Source organism: Gossypium hirsutum, chromosome D08 (assembly GCF_007990345.1).
Source record: "Gossypium hirsutum isolate 1008001.06 chromosome D08, Gossypium_hirsutum_v2.1, whole genome shotgun sequence".
Classification (NCBI taxonomy): Eukaryota; Viridiplantae; Streptophyta; class Magnoliopsida; order Malvales; family Malvaceae; genus Gossypium; species Gossypium hirsutum.
This window is the reverse complement of record NC_053444.1, coordinates 69329186-69345313: the sequence shown is the minus strand read 5'-3', so window position 1 is coordinate 69345313 and position 16128 is coordinate 69329186. Positions and strand designations below refer to the sequence as shown.

Sequence of the window (16128 nt, the reverse complement as noted above, 5' to 3'; positions counted from 1 at the left end):
TTTAAGTTAGGGGCAATTTAATCTAGTAATTAAAATGAGAGGGAAAAAGATGCATCATCATCTTCTTCATATGAACGAAATCAGCAAGGGGGGAAGCCATAGTTAGGGTTTTCAAGCTTCCAAGCTCCATAGTAAGTGATCCCAAGCCCCGTTTTTAATGTTCTTTACGTTTTTGAGATCCCGGTAGCTTAATTTAGCTTATTCTAGCAATAATTTAACCTAGGGTTTATATTTGGAAAAATACCCATAGGTGAAAAGTGTTTATTTTGATGTTATATGATAGAATATGAAGCTAGAAATTATGTTAAACAACTTTTGCTAAGCGATTTTAAGTGAAAACGAGTAAAACGACATAAATCGGTAAAAATACCTAATGTTCATAAGTACATGTTAGAGTGGGAATTTGATGTTGCCATAGAAGGGAAAAATGTTCAGAATGTTATAAAACATAAGAATAAGAGATGAAGTTTAATTTCCGCCTTGGGCAAAATGTAATTATGTAAAAGTTTAGGGGCAAAATTGTAATTTTGAAATAGTTAGAGTCGAGGGCTGTTTTGATGGATGTGATTATTAAATAAGTTAAATTTACTATTTTAGATCAAGAAGTATGAAACTCGAGGTTAGACAAAGGGAAGAATAAAGTTGAAGACTAAGTTGGTGAATTTGGCTATAATTGGTACCGAGGTAGTTTACGGTAAATAAATGCAATATTTCAATATTTATTATTAATGCTGTTAATTTCCAGCAATTATGAATTTATTTTATGAATTTATTTGATGATGATCCAAGCATGAAATGATAGAGAATTAAAATTTAAAAGTCCCGTTGATACATAAGGATGGTACTGGATACGAATGTCATGACATTTGGGTAAAGAGATCCCATGTAAGACCATGTCTGGGACATGGCATTGGCATCCTTAAGATCAGAGGTCCCCTGTAAGACCATGTCTGGGACATGGCATGGGCACCAAGACGAGAGGTCCCATGTAAGACCATGTCTGGGACATGGCGTTGGCACCGAGATGAGAGGTCCCTATAAGACCATGTCTGGGACATGGCATGGGCACCATCACGAGAACATCCCATGTAAGACCATGTCTGGGACATGGCTTTGGCATGTTATTATCAAAAGAGACCCGAGTATCCTTATTATTCCAATGTAGCTCAACGGGCTTGTAAACGAATCATGTTCATGAAAGTTCAGTTTAAAGCATAAATGGCAAGCTCAGGTAAGTTGTAAGACTTAAGAACTTATTATACTATCAATTGATGTTCAACGATGCAGCAAGGATTGAGTAAGTTATGCACACAAGTATTCTAAGTAAACAAGTAAGAGAACTAGTATGAGATTAACTAAAGAGTAAACTAGAGATATAGACATTGAGTTTAATTATTTAAGTTAAATATTGTTATTTATTTGCTAGTAAACTTACTAAGCTTTATGCTTACTTCTTTATTTCTCTTTCTCTTATAGTTTGCAAAGCTACTTCAAGGATCCTAAAAAGTCGGAGATCGTCCACACTATCAACTACAACTGCTCGGTATTTATATCGAAACACGTTTGAGTTATGGCATGTATAGGGATTTAGTTATTTTGTATGTTTGTAATGATGATTTTGCTAATGAGTGATGTGTAAGTATTTGATGATGTATGGTTATTAAAATGATTAAGGATGAAGGTGTTTGTTGTTATGAAAGATTAGGTGATAAATTATGCATGGAAATCATGAAAGGATAAAATTTTGCAAAGAAACAGAATTCAGGCAGCACAGTGACGTGAATTTGAAAAATCACCCAAGATAGTATAAAATGAATTAGAGGGTGAATGATATATGGAATTAAAGCTTGTTGAGTCTATTTTCATGGAAAAATAACGGTGTAGAAAAAGGAAATTTATATTTTAAGATATGTGAATTTTAGTAAGATAGGGTCAGAACTGTTTTTGGAGTTCTGAGTTTAGAAAATAATTACAAATTGTACAAAAATGGTTATAAGTTGAAATTTACATGCTTAGATTTCTTAATGAGTCTATTTTCTGTAGAAACAAGTAAGAACTTCATATGAAAATCCTACAGTGAGAAAACTTATTTTTAGTGACTACAGGTCAGGGCAGTCAGATGGTGAAACAGGGGAGACTTTAACTAATAAACTGTACTAATTTGCTGAACTAAAAATTCTAAAATTTTATGGTGAGTAGATATATGAGTCTAGTTTCAGGGAAAATTACGGAATTAAATTTCGAGTTCTGTAGCTCAAGTTATAATTAATTTAGTAACTGCTGCGCGATTGGACAGATTTGCTGCGAATAATGAAATAAATTTTCAAACCTAGTTTTTATGCTCCGAATTGGTAAGATAAGCTAAGTAATGCCTCGTGCTCGACTCCGGAAACGGTCTCGGGTAAGGGGTGTTACACATATGGCTTAGCACATGGCCTATAACACGACTGTGTGGCCCTATAACAATACACTCACGTGTTGGGACACGATCATGTGTCCCTACTTCGAATGTATGCACGGTTGGGCTATGTCACACGGTTATGTGACTATGTTTTTCCAATTTTTCATTTTTTCCTAAAATTTTCTAATTTATTCAAATTGATATCCAATTGCTTCTAAATTATTTTTAAGTCCCAAATGCTCGATTTAAGGCCCAAATGTGTAAGTTTGCTATGATTGTAATGAGTTTATTAGAAATTGTACCTAAGTTGAATTATTTGTTCTGTTTTGAAGTTAAAGGTTTTGTTTTGTATAGTAACGCTCCATGTTGACTTGGAAGCTTCACACCATCAACAAACTATCAAGAGTATGAACTCAATGTATTTGTGTTTTGTGGCATGTTTTTAGGATGTCATTGTGTGTGATCATGTTGAGTTTTTTTGTTACTTAAGTTTATTTTAGCATTGCTTCTAATAAGTACTTTTGAGGAAATGCTAAAAAAATTTTCTTCTACTTTTAGCTAAAAATGTGCTTTTGAAAAGCATTTTTTGTCTCAAAAGCATCTTGTTTAGCAATGCTTTTATCTCAAAAGTGCTTTTTGTCCCAAAAGTACTTATTAGAAGCAATGCTAAACTGGCCTTTAGTATTTAAAGTAGCTAATTATTGAGACAATATGTTAGAGGCACTAATGGTCATATTAAGCTTATTGTATTTGATGTCCTAACTAGGTTGTTCTTCATTAAACTCATGCTTTGGTAGCATTTAAACTTGTTTCTGATAATGTTTTTGAAACATGAATGAAGGATGATTTATATATGCAGTGTTTGGCGGTGTTTAAAACTTGGCTTTGAGTCTTCTGAGTCCAAATTTTTATAATGAACTTTCAGGAATCAAAACAAGGAAATTTTTGGATAATTTTGACCCATGGCATGGTTGTATCTAGAGGTGATCATGGCTGGGCCCAGACAAAAATTTAAGCTCGTCTACTAGGCCGGGGTCTGGCCTGAAATATGGGCCTAAAAATTTGTCCAAGCCCGGCCCGAAATAAAATTGCTAAGACTGAGCCTGGCCCGGCCCGACCCATATTAATTTTTTTTCTTATTTCATTAAATAAAAAAATTAAAAATATAATAAATCAAATATATTTAAAAACATAAAAAATATTAAAACAAATAAAAATGATACTAAAACAATTATTAAAACAATGCACAAATTGACAATATAATAAAAATGGTTATATTAAAATTTAAAATGATTAAAAATAAAATAAAAAATATATTAATATATAATTCAGGCCGGCCGGGCCGGGCCCGGGCCAAAAACTCTTACCCGAGACCCAGCCCGTTTTCTAAACGGGCCTCGTTTTTTCCCAAGCCCATTTTTCGGGCCTATATTTTTACCAAACCCTCCCATTTTTAGGGCGGGCCTTCGGCCTGGCGGGGCCGACCGGCCCATGATAAGCTCTAGTTGTATCAATATTATGGCATTAAAGTATTGAAACAAGTAAGTCAGAATTGAAAAATCTACAATATGGGAGACTTGTATAGGTACAATTGGAGAGTTATATTGATACAACAGTGTCTAACCAGGTCTGTGTACTATTTTTAACCCTTTTAATCTTCTAAGATCTATTAGGTCTTGTATATCCTCGAACTCCCAAAAACCAATTTTTAAATGATTTCAAGGTGGTTTTAAAGTCTTAAAATTGAATCTATCTACATTATAAGATTTTATAAAAGTAATTTAAAATTTAAAATTTAATCTAATTTCCTATCGAATAATCTTACACTATTTGAGTTTTTTCGGCTTCTCTAGGTCCAAAATGAGTTACAAAAACCTTGACTCACACGAATAATTTTTAGTTGATTTTAAATTATTTTTAAAACCATTCAAAAAGTCAAAATTTGATTTAATGATTTTACAAAAATATATTTTTAAATTATAGCTCTTTAACGATTTTAAGAATTTTGACTTACATATATTATCTCTCATTTGTACTAACCAACACTGAAGAGTGTTACAAAAAATGTCAAGTACATGTACCAAATTAGATACAAAACTTAGATAAAATAGCAAAAACAGTGTCAGTTTAAGTACAAATGAAATAATGAGTTTTTCAATTAAAAAAAATTCATTACAATATTACATTAACCTTTATAATATTGAAATAAATGAAAAGAACGGATCCAGGCCAGAACAGAGTGGGTTGGGGTCGGATAATCAGGAAGCTTCGGGATCCCTTTGCCCTTTTCCCTATCTCCCTCCTTTGTGCTTATAAAGCGGATAAAATAGAGAGAGTCGAGTTTTTCCAGATTTCCGTTTTGCGACTCGTGCGAGGGAAACACCTTCCTCTTTACTCCTGTTTTACACCGTCGGACCTATTTCATCACCCTTTAGTATTTTTGCTTTGCTTTGACCTTTGATTTTCATCATGATTTTATTAGTAGGTAGCATTATTGTTTCTTTTTCTTGCGCTCAGACATGGATGTTATTGTCGAACCAAGGGGCAAACCGCCCAATCGCAATCCTTAATTCTATCCCAATCCCAATCAAATGAGGACCAGATCAAACGGAAGAGCAGCAACCTGCAGAAATAGAGCAGCAACATCCGACGAAGAAGAAGCAGAAGAAGAGGAGGACGACGAGAGGGAGGAGGAGGAGAAGAGAAGAAGGTAGGAAGGAACGAGGAATTGATGGCAAAGCGCAGGCTCTCATGGAAAAGATCACTTCTTCTCCTGATAACCCTAATCCTACCGTGCTCCATGCTCTCGCCTCCCTTCTCGAAACTCAGGAGTCTCTGTACGGTCCTCTCTCTCTTTAGTCTGTATTTTTCTTTACTAATGGTTTTCCTCTTATCAGTTTATTTCTACTAAACAGCCATGATAAGTAAATGCTTGTTACGTTTATTTAATACTCTTCTTTTTGATGGAAAATTTAATACTAGTTACTTCTATTTGTACTAATCCCATACTTGATGTTTCGTACCCTTCATTACGTCCATGCTTGGTTAGATAACATTACTTACTAGACTTATTGAACGTATAGTTTAGAGTTCGAAAACCTGAAAATTCCAATACCGTTTCCTTAGAACTAACAAGTTGAAGATTTTACCGTGGTCCAAATGAGCCATAACAACTGCATACATGAGGCCTTGGCTCAAATTGAGCAAGGTCCTTGGAACTTTGAGGTCCCATGTTCGGTCCCACCTTATGTACATGTGTGGGTTCTTTTACTCTGGTTAGTTTGTTAGTTATAGTTGTTGAGTTAGTTATTTAGTTCTGTTCTTGTATACATTGACTGTATTGGAACTTTTGTACTTTCAAAAGAAAAGTTGGGGAGGTTGACATGTAAATGCATGGTGATCAGTAATGTCCTATTGGTAATCCTCTGAAGAGATTTATCCTATACTCATTTTACCATTTTATTGCATGCGCCATAGGGTAATTTGGGTTATTAGGAGTAATTTTGGTTGTTGTATGTGTTTTGTATTTTCATGCGTTTCAGGTTTTCATGTTTAATTCCTTGTTATTTTAATGTTTTATGTTTCATGTTATTGCTGAGCTAATCCAAGGTCCTTTTTAGGTTACCGTATGAAGGTGATCTTTGCTTTTATTTTTAAACTATCTAGTTCTAGTAATTTTTTATTTTCATTTGGTATTCATCTTGATTCCTGCATGGTGTACAATGTTTTGATTCTCTTTGTATTTAGTTTTAGATGCCTTGAAGAGAATGGTCTTCTTCAGCAATGGTCGTGCTCTCATAATGTTGGACACTGGGACTTAGTCAGGGTAATGAATCTTCTTCATTTCCTTTGTTTACACTGCTACATAAGTTTGTTATTCTTATGATACAGTATTCTATTTTTGTCATTCATTCAGCTTTCTATTTTTTATCTTATTTCATTTTATGTTATGCAGACTAGATATGTTGATTTTTTAGAACATTATTGTGTTTCTGAGAAAAGTTCTTACTTCGAGCATTTCCCTTTGCTCTCAGGAAATGATGAATTTTTTGATTTGATATCATCGAAGTTCTTTCTGAGAGTAGATATTCAACCTCTGTCCAGGCAGCGGCTGCTAGACTTCTTCTAAGTTGTTCTGTCACTTGGATTGTGAGATTTTTTTTCATATGTATTTAACTTCTCTTGTCTCAATTTATAGGATATTTTCTGACTTGATGAATCTGTAATGGGTCACAGTATCCTCATGTTTTTGAAGAACCAGTTTTGGAGAACATCAAAGCTTGGGTAATGAATGAGACTCCTAGATTTCTATTGAAGATCACAACTGCAAGCATGACTTGCCAAGAAATGAAGCCTCGGATGCTGAAATTTTGAAAACCTATTCCACTGGACTTCTTGCTGTGTGTTTGGCAGGGTCTGCTTCTATCTGATGTTTCTGGTTTCTCGTTTTCCTGTTCTTATGTGGCTGATGTTGTAATTCATCTATTATTCTTGTTTTCTCCTTCGGGTCATTCTTAGCTTTATTGAATGTGCATGGTGGTCAGTGGTGGAGATGTCTTGACTCTGGATTTGCTAAGCTTATCGCTATCTTCTGTACGATTTGGGAGTACTGTTTCAAATGATGCCTTCCATTATCTGAAGCAGAGTCTTCTGGTGCTGCTTTCAGAAGTAGAGATGAGGTCGAGCAGTGCGGCAGTTCTAGAACTCTAAGTGATCCAGCTATAGATGAGAACCATTAGATGACCATTGTCCTGAACGGGATCAAGAACGAAGCACTAGTCGGCAATCATGTGGAGGAGTGTTGGGTTGGTGACAGAATATCTGATGGGGTGGGAGGGGGGTTTACATGCATGATGTGGAGCTGATAGTGAGAAGATGCATATTCGAGATATTGTGATGAAAATTGAGATATGGTGAAGTTGATGAAAATGGAGAGATGAATCCTCCAGGCGCAGGATAAACCGTGGTTCTGCAAGGTCAAAGGGTAAGGGAAGGACTTCTGAAGGGGTCATGGAGAATGAACAATCACTAACCTCACCAGGCTCTGGAAGTCGTTCTGGACTGCAACATAGCATGAGAGACAGAAATTTGTCTAAGCATTTAGATGCAAGAAAGGTGCTGGAGGCAAAGAAGTTTGTGGGAAAGACTAATGCTGATAATCTGGTAGTGGAAAGAGAGGACAATGATGAATGCTTTCAAGGATGCAAAGTTGGAAGTAAGATTTCTCTGATCTGGTTAAAAAGCGGTTAGAGCTGCTGAAGCTGAAGCTATGGCAGCAAGTGCACCTGTTGAAGCCATCAAAGCAGCTGGTGAAGCTGCAGCTGAAGTTGTCAAGTGTGCTGCTTTAGAGGTACGAGCTGATCTCATGATTCTGCTCTTTTTATTTTTCCCTTCCCCCCTCAAAACAATTTCTTTGGCTTTGCTTTAGAGATTTATCATCAATTACTTTTATCCTCAGGAGTTCAAACTACTAACATGAAGAAGCTGCATTATTGGCTGCATCCAAAGCAGCAGCTACAGTTGTTGATGCTGCTAATGCCATTGAAGTCTCAAGGTGGGTGTTTCTCATGGACAGACTTCGCAGATCATAATACTTGCAATTTGGTTGCTACATTTTGGTTTTCATTGTTTAGTGCAATTGGTAATGCTCCTCATTTGTTCACAGGGACTCCACTAGCACAGGTTCTGATCCAATAAATAAAGTGCTGCAGAAACAGAAGGAAACGAGGATGTTGAGGAGTATTTTATTCCCAATGTTGAGGTACTTTCACAGTTGAAAGAAAGATACTGTATTCAGTGCCTTGAGACTTTAGGTGAATATGTTGAAGTCCTCGGGCCTGTATTGCATGAAAAGGGCGTAGATGTCTGTCTAGCCCTGTTGCAACGAAGTTCCAAGATTGAAGAAGCATCAAAGGCTACTTCTCTCTTACCTGATGTGATGAAGCTAATTTGCGCTTTAGCAGCCCATCGGAAGTTTGCTGCATTGTTTGTTGATCGGGGTGGCATGCAAAAACTGCTCGCTGTTCCAAGAGTGGCTCAAAATTGTTTTGGTCTTTCTTCTTGCTTATTTACCATAGGTTCCCTACAGGTAGTACATGTAAACTGAATTTTGCAATTTATGACATCTTATTTAGATATCAGTTGAGTATACATTACAATGTAAGGGACCACTAACATGTTCTTTTCTTAATGTTCCTCTAGGGATAATGGAACGTGTCTGTGCACTTCCTTCTGATGTTGTTCACCAAGTGGTTGAGCTAGCTATCCAACTTCTTGAATGTCCGCAGGATCAAGTTAGGAAAAATGCAGCACTATTTTTTGCTGCTGCATTTGTCTTCAGAGCGGTGCTTGATGCTTTTGATGCTCAAGATGGCTTGCAGAAATTATTGGGCCTTTTAAATGATGCTGCCTCGGTAAGATCTGGGGCAAATTCTGGCTCATTAGGCTTGTCGGAACAACATCATTTCGAAATGAGAGATCACCGTCAGAGGTACTGACTTCCTCAGAAAAGCAGATAGCTTATCATGCATGTGTTGCTTTGCGGCAATACTTCAGAGCTCATCTTCTTCTGCTTGTGGATTCCATACGCCCAAATAAAAGTAACCGGAGTGGGTGCGGAGTATTCCAAGCACCAGAGCAGCATACAAGCCACTTGATATTAGTAATGAGGCTATGGATGCTGTGTTTCTGCAGTTGCAGAAGGACCGGAAGCTGGGTCCTGCTTTTGTGAGGACTCGGTGGCCTGCTGTCGAGAAGTTCTTAGGATGTAATGGACATATTACCATGTTGGAATTGTGTCAGGTATCCTGTGTACTTCTACCTCAGCCTGCCCCTTCTTGCCCTTTGGTTTTGTCATTTTCTGCCTCATCAATTGGATATTTATTCCTCTTGTCATCTTTGTAGGCTCCACCTGTTGAGCGTTACCTACATGACTTGTTACAGTATGCATTAGGTGTTCTGCACTGTTACTTTGGTGCCTATAAGCCGCAAGATGATGTAATGCCACTTGACATAATCGTGCTGTATACGTTATTTGATGCAGCAATGTGCTAGTGTCTCGTGACCCTGAGGTGCGCATTGCTGTATATTGTATGTTTTTTTTTATTCTTGTCTAGCAAATATGCTAGTTTTTACATGAGCCTTTTGTGATATTGTTTATGGCTTTGAGTATGTTCTATTTTCAGACACTGAAGCGATATTATGTGTTTTACTGTTTAATTACTAGCATTCACCTCCATTTTATTGTTACTTGCGATTATACAGCCAGCTCTTAATGTGTTAATTAACCTAGTTTGTCCTCCACCTTCAATCAGCAATAAACCATCATTACTAGCTCAAGGTCAGCAGTTGCTTCTGGTCAAACCACAAATGCTCCTGCTGTGGAAACTAGAAATGCAGAACGTAATATTTTGGATCGAGCTGTTTTCCTGCCTAATCAGGTGAGATGAGGAACGAAGTGGAGAGTTGAATTTGGTAGATAGAGGCACTGCAGCAGGCACTCAATCCACCAGCAGTATGCTCAAACATCTGTTTCTGCTGCTGCATCTGGTTTGGTTGGAGATCGTAGAATATCTTTAGGTGCCGGAGCAGGTTGTGCTGGCCTTGCTGCACAATTAGAACAAGGATATCGTCAAGCAAGAGAGGTTGTCCGTGCCAATAATGGCATAAAGGTTCTACTGCATCTCCTCCAACCCCGTATATATTCACCTCCTGCTGCTTTGGATTGCCTTCGGGCCCTTGCATGCCGATCTTGCTTGGTTTAGCTAGAGATGAGACAATTGCACATATATTGACCAAGCTTCAGGTAAAGATGATTGTTACCACATTCTATTTGATTTAGCTTCAGTATACTTTTTCATCTTTTGCTGTACTTCTCTGCATTCAAAAGTTCATTGCTTCACTCCCTTCCAGTTGCTTACCTTGAAAAAGATGTTATGATCTATTTGGTATGGTGATACACTGGTTAATGCTACTGGTTTCAACTCATCATTGTTCTAGGTTGGCAGAGCTATCAGAACTGATTCGAGATTCAGGTGGCCTGACACCTGGAACTGACCAAGGCAGGTGGCAATCTGAACTTGCTCAGGTGGCAATTGAGCTAATTGCTGTAAGTATCCTTACCTGCTACTTGAGACTGGTTGCATTTTGCAATTTGTTAAAGGTATTTTCTTCTACTGCAATGTCATGCCCGTTGCCTAGATGATTAGAATAGCATATTTTAAAAGCTGTTCTTATCATCTTCTGGCCTGATTTCTGTAAACAGTAGTGTACAGAGTTGCTGGTTTACAACCTGGTTTACTTCAATAGGAGATTAAAACTTCTTTATCATTAACTTATGCTTGATGCATTAGTCTTGATGTATCATTATTCATCTTGTGATGACTCCTCAAATATCCAATGAAGAAGTAATTTGCATAGAACTGGCGATCATCATATGGCTTAGGGACAAAAATATTGAGCCACGATTCCTTAAGTGGCAGAATTTAACATTGTATTCTACCTATTAGAATTTATTTCAGATTAACTTGCCTTCTGTCGTAGGATCTTCTGATTCTTTGATACTTGGTGTGCATATATGTTTTTTTTTTTTTAAATTTGATATTAGTTTCACTGAACTGAAAAGGTTATATTATGTATTTTTATTCTCTCTGACATACATGCATAACTTCAAGCCTAGAGTCTCAATTATTAAAACAATTTTTGGTGAACAGATTTTGCTTTAATATTATAAGAGACTAATTCTCAGCATTTGTATATGATGTTTTAGATTGTTACAAATTCTGGGCGTGCTAGTACGTTGGCTGCTACAGATGCTGCTACACCTACATTGAGACGCATAGAGAGAGCTGCTATTGCTGCTGCGACTCCTATTACTTACCATTCCAGGTATTTGTTGCTGTGATATTAATGGATGATCGTCTAGTTTACTCTTACGGTCTTCCCATTCCATTACTTCATTTTTTTGATCCTTATAAATGCTGTTCGATTGTTCTGCTGTATGCTTATGGTCATCAAACTGCAGGGAGCTTTTGCTTCTCATACATGAACATCTTCAGGCATCTGGTCTTGCTGAAACTGCTGCTTCACTTCTGAAAGAAGCTCAATTGACACCTTTGCCATCCTTGGCTGCCCCTGCATCTCTTGCCCACCAAGCCTCTGTGCAAGATGCTCCTTCAACACAACTCCAGTGGCCCTCAGGTCGTACCTCTGGTGGATTTCTCTCCAGCAGATCCAAGATTGCTATCCGAGATGAGGATATTAATATGAAGTGTGATTCAACTTCATCTTTAAAGAAGAAATCACTTGTTTTCTCTCCCACTTTTGGATTACAACCAAAAAATCACTTCTATTCTCAAGATTCCCAACCTCCATCTGTCAGAAAAACACTCGCCAGTTCAAAATCAAGTGTTTCTGATACTCAGACTGAATCTATGATGAAAAGTAACCTTGATTCAGAATTGCACTGTAAGACTCCTCTTGTGTTGCCTATGAAAAGAAAGTTATCTGAGTTAAAGGATACTGGTTCAACATTATCAGGGAAGCGGTTCAACACTGGTGATCATGGACCGAGGTCTCCGGTTTGTCTGACACCCAATTCTACTCGAAGAAACTGTCTGCTTGCTGATGCTGCTGTATTGACGCCAACTTCTATTTTAAGGGATCAGCATGTTCGAGCAACACCAAGCAGCTTAATTGATTTGTCAGAGGACAACCTATGTGGTAGTTCTAATGTGGGACAGATGACGCCTTCCCAAGTTGGACTTCTAAATGATCCCCAACCCAGCAACTCAGAACGTTTAAGTCTAGACACTATAGTTGTTCAGTATCTAAAGCATCAGCATCGTCAGTGCCCTGCTCCTATAACAACCCTTCCTCCACTTTCTCTTTTGCATCCACATGTTTGTCCTATGCCAAAGAGAAGCCTTGATGCGCCATCAAACATCACTTCCCGACTTGGTACTCGTGAGTTCAGGAGTGTTTATGGTGGAGTCCATGGAAATCGTAGAGATCGTCAGTTTGTTTACAGTAGATTCAGGCCATGGAGAACTTGCAGGGATGATGCTGGCAGTTTGTTGACATGTGTCTGTTTTCTGGGGGACTCCTCCCATATTGCAGTTGGCAGCCATGCTGGGGAGCTAAAAATTTTTTATTCTAACAGCAATAATGTAATGGACAGCTGCACAGGCCACCAGCTTCCTGTGACTCTTGTTCAGTCATATTTTTCTGGTGAGACCCAAATGGTTCTATCATCAAGCTCTCAGGATGTGCGGTTGTGGGATGCCTCTTCTTTCTCAGGTGGGGCTATGCATTCATTTGAAGGCTGCAAGGCTGCTAGGTTCAGCAATTCTGGGAGCAGTTTTGCTGCCCTATCTGCTGATTCTACCCAGCGAGAGATTCTCCTTTATGATATCCAGACCTATCAGTTGGAATTGAAGCTTTCTGATGCATCAGCTAATTCTACGGGTCGAGGTCATGTATATTCTCTTATACATTTTAGCCCATCTGATACTATGCTGCTTTGGAATGGTGTTTTATGGACCGGCGGGTTCCAGATCCGGTTCATCGCTTTGATCAGTTTACAGATTATGGTGGTGGTGGTTTTCATCCTGCTGAGAATGAGGTAAAGACCTCTGATCCTACCACATGTTCATTTCTTTTTGTATTCTATACGTGGTGTGTATTATCAGGTGCCATCTCTTTATACACTTTATTATATAAAGCATTTTCATCAGACATCATTCAAATTCTTTGTAGCTGGTGTCTTAAGTCTTTAATCTAGATGGTTCCCTAGGGTGGTCTTTTTGAATGAGGACAGTGCAAATGGAAACTTGTGCACTGAAACTTCACAAGTTGGTTTGGATAGTTCTAATCCTTTCTCATTATTGTAGGCTTTCTTTAGTGGACTCAAAGATAAGTGCGTTTTTCCATTGTTTTGCAATGCAAAATGTCATTTTAGTTTAGTGTGCATGGCCTGTTTAATTGAAGACGTCTTAAAGATACTGGCTTTAATCTTTGGTTAATAATTTACCTTTAAACAGGTTATCATAAATTCTGAGGTTTGGGATTTGCGGAAGTTCAGACTACTTCGAAGTGTACCTTCTTTAGATCAAACAGCAATAACCTTCAATGCACGTGGGATGTAATTTATGCTATCCTGAGGAGAAATCTTGAAGATGTGATGTCAGCAGTTAATACCCGTCGCGTGAAACATCCTTTATTTGCTGCTTTCCGCACATTAGATGCCATTAACTACTCTGATATTGCAACTATTCCAGTGGATCGATGTGTTCTTGACTTTGCAACTGAACCAACTGATTCCTTTGTTGGGTTGATTACAATGGATGACCAAGAAGAGATGTTTTCATCAGCCAGGGTTTATGAAATTGGTCGCCGAAGGCCGACTGATGATGATTCTGATCCTGATGATGCAGAAAGTGATGAGGACGAGGATGACGACGACGACGACGATGCTGATGTAGATCCAATACTTGGGCCAGATCTCAATGGGGATGGTGAGAGTGACGCAGATGAAATGAGCAGTGACGATGATAGTGTGAGTGGGCTTGATGATGATGATGATGATGGGGATTTTATCACAGATGATGCAGACTTTGATGGTGGAGGTGGGATATTGGAGATTGTGACTGAGGGTGAGGATGATGATGATGACAGCCAGTTGGTTGAATCTTTTAGCAGTGGTGAAGAAGAGGATTTTGTGGGGAATGGTTTTGGTTTCTAATTTTGACCTGATAGGCTAAAATCTTGGTCATAATGCTTTCTAGGATAGTGGAAAACAAAAATGTTTGTAATTATTATTGCTCAAGGGTTATTATTATTATTGTTCTCTTTTGGCAATTTTGTTACTTTGGGTTACCCGTTACAACAGGTGATATGATCTTTATTTCGTCTACGGTATTTGTTTTTTGATGTTGCGAACGAGAATAGAATACACCGTAGGGCATAACATGAAACGAAGGTGCAGTTCGTTTGCCTATTGTGGGCGACGGTTTGTAGTCATTATGCAGAATCTTGTTTTGGGCTTCAGACTTTGGGTTCAGTTGGCTGTATTCGGCTAGCTCGATAGCGTAGCAGTGTCCCTCTATTTGTGTTTTTCTTGGGGTAAATTGTATCTTTTTATTTTGGTCATTTACCTATTGATTTTTTCGATTTAGTCAATTTTTTAAAATTAAATATTTTAATTATTTTTGTTCAGTTGCCCGTTAGAAGAAGTGCGAAAAGCTGTGGTTTTATATGGTGAAGTTCACATTTGAACAAATATTTTAATTTAATTCAAAATCGTATTAAAATCCAATTTAATACCAATTGAGCATATAGCTGAAGTTCGAAGTATCTTATTTTCATGCAAAAGGTAAATACCATTTTTTTCTTAAATATGGAACTTTTTATTTTATTTTTGAATTTAAGTGATTTTTAAAGAAAATACATGATTTTTAACTTTTTAGAATTTTTATTGAAAATATAAAAATATTTTTATTTTTAAATAATCTTTTATGTATTTTTAAAAATAAAGGATCAAACTGTCAAAAACTATAGACGTTAAGGGCATAAAAAGATATTCTATTTTTTGGTAAATAAAGCAAATCAATCCATTTGCACAAGGAGGCATTATTATCTTCCAAAAAATATGGAACAAATATTTTTGAACAAGAGATATGACATGATTAAATGGTTGTAGAAAATTATCTTCCAACCAAAAACTTGCTTAGCCAATGCATTTGCAGCTCTATTACCTTTCCCATTAAGGCGTTGAACCTTAATTTTCCATTGTTTATGAATCAACGAGCAACTAGGGATATTAGACATTGGTTTTTGTATTAGCCGAATGACGTCCAAGCTGTCAATTTCAATAATCTTCTGTGCGAAACCTATCTTTTAAACAAGGATAACATTATTATCATAAATTGATAATATAATTTATTTATTTACATTAAGTTTGTAAAGATAAAAAATAAAGATTGTAGAATAAAAAGTAGAAGTTTGGGGTACTTCATCTTTTAAACATCATACAAATATACCTTTTAATATTGCTAGGTTACTTAAATTATGATTTAAGTATTTTTATTTTTGAATATTATATATTTTAAATATTTTAAATAATGATTACTTATATTAATTATATAAAATAAAAAATCTTATTAAAAATTAAAAATATAAACATATAAATTCATGTCCAACACATGTGATATTGTAAATTAATTTAAATAAAAAATAAAATTGTTCAATGCCTCTAAATCATTACAAGGACTCAATTTTAAATTTTAAATAAGTATAGTACCTTATCATATTTAAACCTTTATAAAATTGTAAATACTTTTTCCAAATTTTTCTAAAATGACTTTTTGAAAAATCAAAATTTAAATATATTAACAATTTTAATTAGTCTAATAAATACATTATTCTATTTTAATGCATTAGTCTACTAATTTAATAAAAGGAAATCTTTGATACATTGTGCATATAATTTTCATAAATAGAGTTGAATGATGAGAAGTGTCTAAAATATTTTTAAAAAGTAAATATATAAAAATATGAGACAACCTTTCAATAATATTACTAAAATAACCTAAATTTGACAAAAACCAAATCTAGTTACCAATCATTCTATTTTAATAAATGTTACAAAAATGAATCTAAAAAACCAAATTTAGGTCAGCAGAAAGACTCAAGTACCCACATAAAGATTGAAGAAAAATAAAAATAAATTC

At 36.4% G+C, this 16128-nt stretch overlaps 1 long non-coding RNA gene and 1 pseudogene across 2 annotated transcripts; both read left to right on the top strand.

Moving 5' to 3' along the window:
* The first annotated feature begins 6216 nt into the window (after positions 1 to 6216).
* On the top strand, positions 6217 to 6813 carry LOC121220026 (uncharacterized). Its single transcript, XR_005917101.1, has 3 exons — positions 6217 to 6227; positions 6436 to 6550; positions 6638 to 6813. It is a non-coding gene; the product is annotated as an uncharacterized lncRNA (long non-coding RNA).
* Positions 6814 to 6934: 121 nt separating this feature from the next.
* Positions 6935 to 14257, top strand: LOC121220393 (DDB1- and CUL4-associated factor homolog 1-like; annotated as a pseudogene). Its single transcript, XR_005917564.1, has 11 exons — positions 6935 to 7088; positions 7321 to 7751; positions 7860 to 7955; positions 8067 to 8488; positions 8601 to 9202; positions 9305 to 9423; positions 9627 to 10217; positions 10410 to 10508; positions 11169 to 11287; positions 11424 to 13022; positions 13441 to 14257. The product of XR_005917564.1 is annotated as a DDB1- and CUL4-associated factor homolog 1-like (transcript).
* The last annotated feature ends 1871 nt before the right edge of the window (positions 14258 to 16128 follow it).